This window comes from Gouania willdenowi, unplaced genomic scaffold (assembly GCF_900634775.1).
Source record: "Gouania willdenowi unplaced genomic scaffold, fGouWil2.1 scaffold_62_arrow_ctg1, whole genome shotgun sequence".
NCBI classification, from domain to species: domain Eukaryota; kingdom Metazoa; phylum Chordata; class Actinopteri; order Blenniiformes; family Gobiesocidae; genus Gouania; species Gouania willdenowi.
Window position 1 is genome coordinate 1,085,828 of NW_021145227.1, and position 12,956 is coordinate 1,098,783.

General features: G+C 35.2%; 1 long non-coding RNA gene across 1 annotated transcript; it reads right to left on the bottom strand.

Moving 5' to 3' along the window:
* Positions 1-5,296: 5,296 nt before the first annotated feature.
* LOC114460709 (uncharacterized) lies at positions 5,297-10,033 on the bottom strand. Its single transcript, XR_003673703.1, has 7 exons — positions 10,019-10,033; positions 8,215-8,284; positions 7,293-7,408; positions 7,168-7,210; positions 7,021-7,086; positions 5,408-5,583; positions 5,297-5,326 (listed from the first exon to the last, which is right to left on the bottom strand). It is a non-coding gene; the product is annotated as an uncharacterized LOC114460709 (long non-coding RNA).
* Positions 10,034-12,956: the final 2,923 nt, after the last annotated feature.

Below are 12,956 nucleotides of genomic sequence, written 5' to 3' on the forward strand. Positions count from 1 at the left end.
AACCTACCACAGGAGACAGTCGTGTTAAATCAACGTCTGAATTGGATGACGTTACTACGCTGTCGCCATGGCTGACGTGTTTGTAAGGAACCTATTTACACTAAGTTAGGAAGTGTTTTATTTATTTATCGTTTTGTCGTGTGTTGTCATGTTTTTATTTACATTTCCATTTAGTGATGAGCCTTAGGATTTATTATTTTTTAATGAAAAGATGTACGTTGGTTAAAAAGATATAAAAACAGTGGAGCTACGCTGTGTAAAAACAATAATAATCCTGATATAAAATGTCTCACTGGTACAGACTAAGTCTGCAACTAACCACTATTTTAATAGTCGACTAGTCATTGATTATTGAAACGATTAATCGACTAATCAGATGACAAATCATACATTTATTTGTTCTATAACGCCACAATCTTTTAAATTTAGCTTGGGATAAATTACGACAAATAAAAACAATAAATAAAACAATTCCCAACTTAGTGTAAACAGGTTCCTCACAAACACACACCAAAAAAACTGAATATGTCATATGCTTCAGTAATAACATTTACACATTAAAAAGTTTGTGCATATGATTCATTCCATTCATTTTATTGTATATTGTTTTTTTGTTATTAATAATGAAATTATTTTCTAAAAAATACATAAAAAGCACATGAAAAGCAAAAATAACTACATTAGTGTTTTTACTGTTTAATATAAACCACTGCTGCTGAATCTAGTTTAGTTTATATCTAATGAATTACATAAAGTTATGGTTGATAATTATTTCTGATTACTATTAATAAACCAGATCAAGCTGATGATTTAATCATTCAGGATATTTAGGTTTAATAATCACGGGACGAGAACAGACTGAACAAGCTGGTGAGGAGGGCCAGCTCCGTCCTGGGCTGCCCCCTGGACTCTGTGGAGGAGGTGAGGGACAGGAGGGTATTAGCCAAGCTCACCTCCATCATGGACAACACCTCCCACCCACTGCACGGGACTGTGGAGGAGCTGAGCAGCTCTTTCAGTGGCAGACTGAGACACCCTCAGTGCAAGAAGGATCGCTACCACAAGGCCTTCATCTCCACTGCTGTTACACTGTACAACAAGACCCTAAAGTAACATGTGCAATAATAACCCCCCTTTGCAAAACTACGTGCAATAATCTCTGTATCAGCGTCACTTCCTGACAACCTGCACTAGAACTGTAAACTTTTATTTAATTTGTATTTATTCTTATAACTCCATCCCCTTAAGATGTTTGCTTTTACTTAATGTACATAAGATACCTCTTTTTACTATTTAACTGTCTGCACATTTCTTGTCTATTCTGTACACCCTGAGAGATCTTTCTGAATGCCAAATGTAACAAGTGAATTTCTCCATTGTGAGATCAATAAATGATTATCTTATCTTATCTCTTATCTTAATAGTTACATTACTGTCTAATAGGACCTGCTTTATCTGTGAACACGTGAAATATAATTCAATATATTACGTTTCACAAGCTGGCAACGACGTCGTAACGTCATCCAGTTCAGATGTTGATTTCACGCGACAGACTCCTGCGGTAGGTTAGCAGTGGCACTATCCACTCACCATAGGTTAGGGTTAGCAGTGGCACTATTCACTCACCATAGGTTAGGGTTAGCAGTGGCACTATCCACTCACCATAGGTTAGGGTTAGCAGTGGCACTATCCACTCACCATAGGTTAGGGTTAGCAGTGGCACTATCCACTCACCATAGGTTAGGGTTAGCAGTGGCACTATCCACTCACCATAGGTTAGGGTTAGCAGTGGCACTATCCACTCACCATAGGTTAGGGTTAGCAGTGGCACTATCCACTCACCATAGGTTAGGGTTAGCAGTGGCACTATCCACTCACCATAGGTTAGGGTTAGCAGTGGCACTATTCACTCACCATAGGTTAGGGTTAGCAGTGGCACTATCCACTCACCATAGGTTAGGGTTAGCAGTGGCACTATCCACTCACCATACCGCTCGCTATTGGTGTTGGGAGGAGAATAGCCAATGTGAAACCAACTTCACCGCGGTGGACACAGTTATAAGGACTGATTGGAATTTATCTCATCAATATCTCACCATCTAAAGAAGACACGAGCACAATCTCCACCTCTGTGTAAACTACACAGCTGGTTTTATCATTAGAGTCTATCAAACCACGCTAACGGAATTCAGTCACCAGTTAAACACAGTCACCACTCAAACTATAACACCGGCTAGCTAGCGGGCTAAAAGCTAACCACGTGGCATCGCTGTTTCTAGCCCATATTTAACAGTGAATAATAAGATGATCTGCTCCAGCTGTGTATGATAGTGTTGTGAGATGTGTCTAAGGTAGGGCAGCTCAGTGCGTAAATGTGTGTGGCGCGGGAGAGTGACGTAGGTGGGCGCGCGCAGGTGTGTGGAAGAGAGAGAGACGCGGAGACGAGGGAAAGTCCTACACGGCGACTGGGAGATAGCTAGGCGAGTTAAAGTGTGTCAGAGAGGAATAAAGTGCAGCCTTGAAACAACGACACGGCCTGGTTCTTTTACGCGGGCGGTATCAACTCTGCCGAGCGGGTGTTAGCCCCGGAGGAGTAGCAGCCTCCGGCCCTGGAGAACGCGGATCTCCCCTGTGCCTTTCGACCACGGTTGGGAGGCTTAACAGGAAAGGTTTAACAATAAACTACAGGAACTTTAGCAATGACTGTATCTTCATCATCACTAAGTCCATAAACATGATGAACACAGACACGATGCTAACGTTAGCATCCTGTCTGTGTTCATGAAACCTCCACATCAGCCTAAATGCACTTTAAAACCATCAGAGGCTTTCAGTAAAACCATTAAAATAGTGTTTTTACTCTAAAACCATCAGTTAAACCATTAAAGTAGTGTTTTTACCTTCAGTCCTGACGGAAGGTGAACTTTAATCAGCTTCGGTGCTCAAGAAGTGATGTCTCCGTGTTCACAGATAGTAAAAGATGGAGGAGGAAGAAACACGATCGGTTCAACGCATGCGCGGAGACTACGTCACTTCCTACACTTGTAAAAAAAATAAAAAAAATAATAATATTCTGCCGAGATATTTTAAATGGAAACGATCGTAAGACATTTAAAAAATATTGTTATAATATATGTAAATGTTTAACTGTTTTGCGGTGTGTTTAATTGTTAATTACAAAAAAAATAGAAAAACCCTGATTTAGACGTTCACACTCGTAACATGCTTGTCAAGATGGATTCATCCATGTACCAGCAGCAAATAACACGTTAATAAAATACTTATAGATACTAAAATAATATGATTATACTAATAAAATAATAATAATAATAATAATAATAATAAATAATAATAATAATATATTTATATGAGTTATTTATATTTTGTTTAAAAATTTAACACACTCCTTCAACTGGCAATGTTTGTTATTTCAATGATCAGATTTACTATTAATTTTTTTTTTAAAGGAACAACACACATTCATAAACATTTCAGTAATAATGTGATTGATAATTAATTACAATTATGGTGCAATTATAATGGTAATTTAAAAAATCTGTTGCTGTTGTAATTCTAATCAAATTGTAATTGGGTTCAGATAATTGACATTGTAATTGTAATTGGCATGAAAATTCTATAAAAATTGTCAATTACAATTGAATGCAAAACTGGGGAACCATGTTATAGTTCTATGTACAGTTCTACACTATCTGTAATAAACAATTTTTAAAATATATTTTATATCACAAAAACTGCTGGTCTCTGTAATCGTAAATGAATTGTAATTGAAAAATGTAATTGACCCCAACCCTGGATCAGGGGTTCTCAACTGGTCTCACCCTGGGACCCACATTTTACCACCGTCAATAAATCATGACCCACTTTTTTTTTTTTTAGAATTCAACCAAACAAATTTAGTTTTTCAAAAATAGCTGCTGAAAACACACACATATAATATTTTTTAAATCTAAATCTATATCATGTACAACATGCATTTTGCAGAATGCCTGTCAAAAAAGTTTCTTTCAAATTAAGAGACAAGTCCAAATGAGAGACATTAGGTATTTATTTATTTGTTTATTTTTGACTAGCTGTCTGCGACCCAACCAGTACATGTTCAAGACCCACTTTGAGCTCCAGACCCACCAGTTGAGAATAGCGGATGTAGATTACCCAGTGTTTACCAGTTATATAAATAAAGACATTTTTCAAGCCTTTTTTCTTTATCTGCAAACCTTTTCAAAATAAAATAGTAACATGCTGACTTTGTGATAAATAGTAAATAACACCGTTTAAATAAATCCAGTGATGTTTGGTTGAACCTGAGGAATTATTTACATTTTATTTTTATTGACAGATATTTTAACTTATTTTGAAAAACAACAGGTTTTGCCGCTGGGTGGCGCTGCTTTATATACTTGGGTTTCTTCTTCTCCGCTCTTCTCCATGTTTGAAGCAACCATTCCTTTACACAGGTGGTCGTGATGACGTAGCTCAGCCTTCTTCATCATCATCATCATCATCATCACTGTCCGTCTCACTCATACTCAGCTTCATTTCCCTCCGTAACATTTCTTCTTCTTCTAGTTTAACGGTAGTCATCATCCAGCTCTGTCCGTCCTCCATTTCACTGCTTTGTTCCTGACTCTAGCTGGTTGCCAGATACAACCGACGATTCCCCGCATGAAATATGTTGAATATCCACAGAAATGCCCCAAAAACCATCCGTTCATCATCCAAATAAAACATAAATATCACCTTTAACCAACGTTAAACTGTTTAATCACTAAGTTAGTTATTTTATAATCACACAATCAGCGGGAAAATACTCAACCTGGCAACCACTCAACTTTTGCGCTGACGTCACAACCAACTTTTAATAAACTTTAATAACAAACCAGTCAGAATAAATGTGTTTAATGGTGATTTAAGAGTGAATAAAGTAGTTACAGTCTGAAGGATTTGGTCTGTGGATGATTTAATGGATTTCAGAGATAATTTGTTGATTATAAATTAATTTATGATTAAATTATGATGGTTTGTTCTCAGAAACAATAGAAAAAGATCTAATTAATAAATATTTAATGAGCAGTGAAAGTAAAGTCACTGTAGATCACATTAAATCAACAGTTGCTTTTACTTTATTTGAAAAAAAATGTTTATTAAAAAAGAGAAATAAATTATTTAAGCAGACATTGAACCATAATGTTTTTCTTCTTCCTTTGAAAATAAATTATATTTTAAAAGTTATTAACTCTGATTTTAGTGAAAATATTTGGAAAACAGTTTTGCTTTGTTCAAGTCCCACTTGTTGTCCTGCAAACACCTGCAACACACAGACAGTGTTTACCAGTGAGCTGTGACATTCATCCTAGTCTGGTAGACGTCATTAGGAGAGGACACCTACTTCAGGGACCATTCCAGGTTCATGTCTGACTTCAGGGAGAAGGTGCTGAGCATCTCCTGCTGTGGGGCAGTGAGGGTGGGCACTGGGCTGGAGGAAGGGGGCGGGGCACAAAAGCTCTGCTGATCTGCTCCGTTGTAGCCATTCTGATGAAGAGCTGGTCGTTGATGATGCACAAACTGTTCAAGTATGAACGAGGACCACAGGGTTCAAAGGTTAGAGACTTTCTATGGTGTTAATATTACAGTAATGTAGGTCACACCAAGGCTGTGTCCCTATAGTCCCTCCTATCTCCTTTCCTATCCACTGTCCTTTAACACCTGGAAGTGTTTAAGTGGTGGCCATGATAAAAGAGCGTTTTCTGAGGAAAGGAGGCGTGGCCGTAGGATTATTACATCACCTAGTGGAAGTGCGTCTGATCGTCAAAACAAACGTGGTCACCTTTTCCTAACTCCTCTCCTAACACCTTTCCTTAACGCCATGACATCTTCCACAGGGTTAAGGAAAAGTGGATAGGAAAGGAGATAGGAGGGACTATTCAAACACAGCCTAAGCCTTAGTTCATCTTTAGTTTGACTGTGAGCAGGGTTTGGGGTCAATTACATTTTTCAGTTACAATTACATCTTCAATTACTCATGTTCAATCATGATGACAGTTACATTTTATCCAATTACAATGATTTTTTTGTCCTCTGAAAGTCAGTTACAATTACATTCTCAATTACTAAAGTCCAATTACAATTAATCACAATTACTGATCCTGAAATAAATAACCTATTAAAAGTTAACACTAATACACTAAATATCTATCATCTCATTTATTTCCTATCTATTAGAAATAAGCTTCCTAATCAATGAAAATATAGGTTTTAATATTTTTAAAATGATAAAATATGTGAAAGCTTGATATGAAACATATTGTTAACTACATATGTATAGAGCTGTACATATAGAACTGTAACATGGTTTACCAGTTTAGCCTTAAATTATAATTGACAATTTTTATAGAATTTTCATGGCAATTACAATTAAATAGTCAATTATCTGAACTCAATTACAATCTAATTACAATTATGACAGCAACAGATTTTTTAAAATTACAATTACAATTATGCTATAATTGTAATTAATGATCAATTAAGCAATTATAATTATATTGTTGCTACAATACAAACAGATGTTGGTTTGATACATTTATTAAAGTTGTTTGTTATTATTATAATTATTATTATTATTGATATGAGAAATAAATATGGTAATAACTGGAATATTTTGAGATTATATTATTTAATATTTACTACCACACAAAAGTAATAAAAAGTGGTATCGTTGAGTACCGATACTGATTTACGAGTAATGAGTATTGGTTTAAATGTGAAAGGTGCCCATCCCTAGTAATCTCTACAATAACAATGGTTGTTGTGTAAAAGCATTATTGTTTATCATTTTATTTTATGGACAAATAAATATACATTAGGTAAATATAGGAATACACAGAAAACACATGTGGTGAAACAGTATTTACTGTTTGTTCATTCCAGTCATACTAGTGGAGGCAAGCATTATCTGAAGCTACAGCTGATAATGAGCACTTTGGTTTTACGTGTGTAACCTACCCAGAATCCACTGCTGGAACTGTGATGAAAACCTTGTAGATTCTTTAGATTTATCATCTACAACAACTGAAAAAGCCAGGAAAGCGTTAGTGAGAATAGATGAGTTGCAGTGGATCTTCTTAAAACCATGACGACTAAGATACTGACCTTCTTTGAAGACTCCGCCCACTGTGAATGACAGCAGCGTATTCTGTGAAAACAAAGCAGTTTGGCTGAGAGTGAACAACATAAATGATGTAACTCAGTGTGTGGCAGATCAGACATGAACTCACTGTGTAGGCGTTTACGTCCACGGTGAAAGAGATGATGTCATGCTGAGTTTATGGCAGCTCGTTGAGGAACGTCACCACATTCAGTCGTGTGTGCTTCAGCAGATGGAAACGCATCGCTAGGGCAGTTAAAAAACAAGACAAACATCAGGTGGGCTCCATCATTACTAGGGTTGGGTATCGGTTACTACTCGCTACTTTTTCAACGCTTCTGGTGCTTAATCATTATTTTAAACTAACTTCAAAATATCAAAATGCCCTTTTATTTCCAGAGTCAAATTTAACACATTTAACTCAAAACAACAAATAAACTATTATTAGATAAACTTAACATCAGCGTTTCCCACACATTCATTTATTTATGGAGGATAATGTCACGCACCTTCTTTCAGGCCGTGTTTTGTGTATGTGCTACGGTTAGAAATGAGGTCATTGATCAATGATCTGAGCAGCGACAACAACGTCATGTGTATCAAGTAATGTGTGACACCGACATCTTTGTTCTTATTGGGCCCGCTTACTAGCGTTTCCATGGGAACTGGTCCCATTCTCGTTCCAGGTTTCAGCACCAAACCCTAATCATTACAAGTCATACGTTGTAATGAAACAACACAATTCTTAAGATCTTAAATATTTAAACCACATTTTAAGTAATAATAATAATACATTATGAAACCAACTGTAATCAATGAATAATAATTCTAACCACAAAAATGTAAACTGTATATAAAAGTATCACCTGGTGCTTCCAGCCTGTTAACCCAGTAACACAAACCATTTAGATTGTGTTTTAAAAAGCAGTGATTGATAAATACTTCCACTATATAAAACAACACATTCACAATCCAAGGTGTTTCCTTTGAGATGTCAAAGGAAGTGGTCAACATTGTGAATAATCTAAGGCCAAAAGATGTGGTGTGGTTACCTGTGTCTGTGTGAATACTGTTCAGATCCAAAGCTTGTTGTGATCCATCACAACGTTTAGACATGCATTGCTAGAAAAGAGAAAAAAACATCTTTAAAACAGTTTAAAAACATTCTTTTAAACCAGGGACGATCATAGTTAACTATTTAACCATTAACAGACAACAACTTTGACCAATTAATGCTAACATATTACTTTCTGCAAGTCCTAAAAAATAAGATGTACTATTGTATGTATTATTTTGCATGATATTAACATCCTCTCAACTTTTAACGTTTTTTTTTTTTTTTAAAACATTGTGGGCTTCACTTAGGGCTGGGCGATATATCGAATATACTCAATATATCGCAGCTTGTAGTCTGTGCGGTGTTGAAAATGACCATACCGTTAAACTCGCGGACTTTTTTTTTTTTTTTTTTTTTGAAATGTCATCTTAATGACAACATGCACAAAAGGGCACTATTTGTTTTAAAATATTGTAGTGGCATTATGTACAAAAAGTGCACTTTAATTTTGTGTTTTGAAATGCCATGTGAGTTGCATCCTGCACTAATGTCTTGTTTTGAAATGTCTCTGTGACAATTTTGCACAGAACGTGCACTTTCTGTTGACAATTTTATGTTTGAGCCACTCACTGTTTAATAAATACAGTTATGTCAACTTTGACTTAGTTGTGATATCCCCTTTTTTGCATGAAAGTTTAAAATTGGCATATATTAATGCAGTATGATCAAGAATGTTTTAATGTAGACATATAGAATCATCATACTGGTGTGATTTTGTGCATCAAAGTGTTAATTCAAGGGTAATGCAAAATATCGAGATATATATCGTGTATCGTGACATGGCCTAAAAATATCGCGGTATTTATAAAAGGCCATATCGCCCAGCCCTAGCTTCACTACCCACAGACTTAGCACGTTTTCTGGGGCAAACCCTGGGTCAGGACCCAAAAGTGGGTCATGGACAGCTGATCAAAATAAATAATTAAATAAATAAATAAGTTAATGTCTCTCATGTTGGACTTGTCTTTTATTTTGAAAGAAACTTTTCTTTCGATAGGCATGCTGTGAAAACATATAGATTTATATTTTTAAAAATATTGTACATGTGTGTTGTCGACAGATACTTTTAAAAGACTAAATTTGGTTGGTTGAATTCTAAAAAAAAGTGGGTTGTGATTTAATAACTGTGGCAAAATGTGGGTCCCAGGGTGAGACCAGTTGAGAACCTGGTTTACAGGATAATAGATGAAATGACTATTAATTACAGTATTGGTTATTTACAAACTTTAATAAAATATTAATAAAATAAAAAATAATAAACTGTATCTTTGTTAATATTTCTTCTGTAGTACTTAGAGGTGTTTATTTTCATGGTACTACAGTTATTATTTTAAGTTACTACTAATTGATGACATTAATACTGGATATTAATGAAAACATAAATCAGATAAAGTATCTTCTTAACTATATTTGCTGTAGTAAATAGAGAGCCCTAATAAAGACTGTCCACAGGGTTATTGGTGTTATTGTTGACGCTTCCTTTGGGGGTGTGACTTTGTAGACGGTCCCTGCCCACTCCTTAGCTCATTAACATAAAGTGTGTTTTTCTGTAGTTTGTTCTCTGTGTTCCACTGAGTACACACAGGTTGTTCCACCTTTACATCGTCACATATTGATAGAGAAATGTGAGTGTGAATGAAGTGGGTCACCAGTTAAACTAGTCTCCAGTGTGTGTGTAACAGCGGATGAATGTGGTGAGTGAGTGAGTGAATGAATGGAAACACACGGAGTGTTCTAACCTCTTCCTTCACAGAGCACACATCTGAAAACTCCTCCGTTTCTTCTTCTCCGCTTTTCTCCATCTTTGGAGCAAACATTCCGTCCCACACATGGTCGGGATGACGAAGCTCCTCCAGCACAGCTTTCCTCCTGCAGCCTTCATCATCATCATCATCATCACTGTCCGTCTTACTCATACTCAGCTTCACTTCCCTCAATAATATTTGTTCCTTTTCTTCTTCTAGTTTAACGGTAGTCATCATCCAGCTCTGTCCGTCCTCCATTTCACTGCTTTGTTCCTGACTCTAGCTGGTTGCCAGATACAACCGACGATTCCCCGCATGAAATATGTTGAATATCCACAGAAATGCGCCAAAAACCATCCGATCATCGTCCAAATAAAACAGAAATATCACATTTAACCAACGTTATTCACTGTTTCTTCAGTAAGTTAGTTATTTATCATCTCACATACAGCGGGAAAATACTCAACCTGGCAACCACTCAACTGTTGTGCTGACGTCACAACCAACTTTTTTTAGGAACTTAATTGACAAACCAGTCAGAATAAATGTGTTTAATGGTGATTTAAGAATGAATAAAGTAGTTACAGACTGAAGGATTTGGTCTGTGGATGATTTAATGGATTTCAGAGGAAATTTGTTGAGTATAAATTAATTTATGAATAAATTATTATTTGTTTGTTCTCAGAAACAATATATATTTTAGATTAATATTGTACGAGCAGTGAAAATAAAGTCACATTAAATCCACAGTTGCTTTTGCCTTGTTTAAAAATTTTGTTGTTGTTGTTTTTATTATTATTATTATACAGATATATATATTAAGGAAATTTCATTAATTAGGCAGGCATTGAGCCATAATATTTTTCTTCTTCCTTTGAAAATAAATTCTTTTTTTTAGAAGTTATTAACTCTGATTTTAGTAAAAATATTCTGATGATATATTTGTGTTTGCTGAAAGCTAAAGAAAGTCAATTTAAACTGTTAAATAATATCTACACATGTAATGATTTCTTACATCAAATGTTTATTAAATGAGATCCTTTATTCGTCCCACAAGAGGAAATTTGCATTTCAGTTTCATCTCCGTCCAAGAAACATGAAAACACAATCACATATAACATGGAGGACAGGAAGTATATTTATATTTATAGTTAGACAGTTGAGCTTTGTTTTGTTTTTGTTTTGTTTACATGTAAGTATGGTACACTCAAAAGATGTAACCATATTTGAAATTATTTTATAAGTAATTGTTTTGATGCCACTTATTATTATTATTATTATTATTATTATTATTATTATTATTATTATTATTATTATTATTATTATTATTATTATTATTATTATTATTATCGTGTACTTAGTAAAAGTAGTCCTGTAAAAATACTATTGTAGAGGAGCGGAACCTTCGGCACTATAGATTGCAGTTCCCCGGTTACATTAGTGTGGACTCACTTCCTGTTTCCGCTCATACGTAATCTGGGAGAAGACGAGTGTGCATCGTGGTTCCTACTCTAACACTCTACATGTACTTTACAGGTTAGTGCTTGGTTTAAAACAACTGTTAATGAAAGCTTTAGGCTTTGTATTACTTATAAGTCACTTTGTTTTGATAAGTTGTGCAACTTGTGATGTCAGTTTTATAGACTATAATTAAAGGTATTGTGGACGATGTTTAAAAAAGAAACAGCTTCTCCACATTTTGAAAAAAAAAAACGTGCATGCGCAACACGCCTACGCGTGCGGGAGAGCGTGCACGAGCCCCGTTTTCCTCGTGCACAGCTCTGTTTACAAGTTGGTGTGGACATCGGTCAGACAAGCTTACCTTACAAAAGAAGATTTGCACTTTTCCCACTATGTCAGACTCGCCACCGGTAAGTGAAAATCTATTTTCAAAGGACCCGGTGCGCACCGGGCACGAGCACGTACGACGGCCTTTAGTAAACATGATTGACAATTAGGAGGACCAATAGTCTTGATGATCCACCTGGAAGCTAAACATCGTCTACAATACCTTTAATATATATTTAGCTAGAGGCACCGAAGGGTAACTGAATTTTGCACTATTTACATGGAAACCTATAGCACATTAAAGCTGCAGTATGTGTCAATTTCTGTTATTACAATAAGTCATCTGGAAATGTAATAAGCAGTTGTTACATATGGTTTTGGATAACAAAAGATGAGTGAACATGGAATTGCACTTTATTTTGATTTAATTCATCATTGTTTGTACTGGATATTGAAAGCACTGAACTGTATTATTGTAAATGAGCTTCAAAGAGAGAATTAATATACGCAATCTGGGAAAAGACGATTGTGCAGCGTGGTTCCTACTCTTATACTCTACATGTACTTTACAGACATTCTCTTTGTTAACGTGGACACCGTGCCAGCCGGGGCCCGTAACATAAGCACACAAATATGGTACAGATTTCATTACAGGATTACATTTTTGGTCTGGATTCTGGTTTTCAGATTAAGTTTGTTATGAAGTGAAGTTTTATTTTTTATTTTTGTAAAACGACATTTTTCATTCACAAAAGTATATATTTAAAGCTGCTTTCACATTTTATAAATTAGTTAAACATGTTTTTAACTCATTAAGTTAGTGGTCAAAAGTTTTCCCAATTCTTAATATAATTTACATAATGTACAAATATTTTAAGTGCCAAAAAATACAAATATAATATAAAGACAGGGATACAAAGTGGTGGATTGAGTGGTGCTGTTCTAATCTACTCCCTGACAAAAAAATTAAACATGCCTGTGGCACACACACACACAGCCTACTCAAAGGGTAAACAAACAAATAAATAATAAATAACAAATAATTTTTTTAACTAAAATGTACAAAAAATGAAAAAAAAAAAAAAAAAAAAAAAAAGTGAATGTAACCATGTCGGAAATAAACTGAATAAATAAATAAAAATAA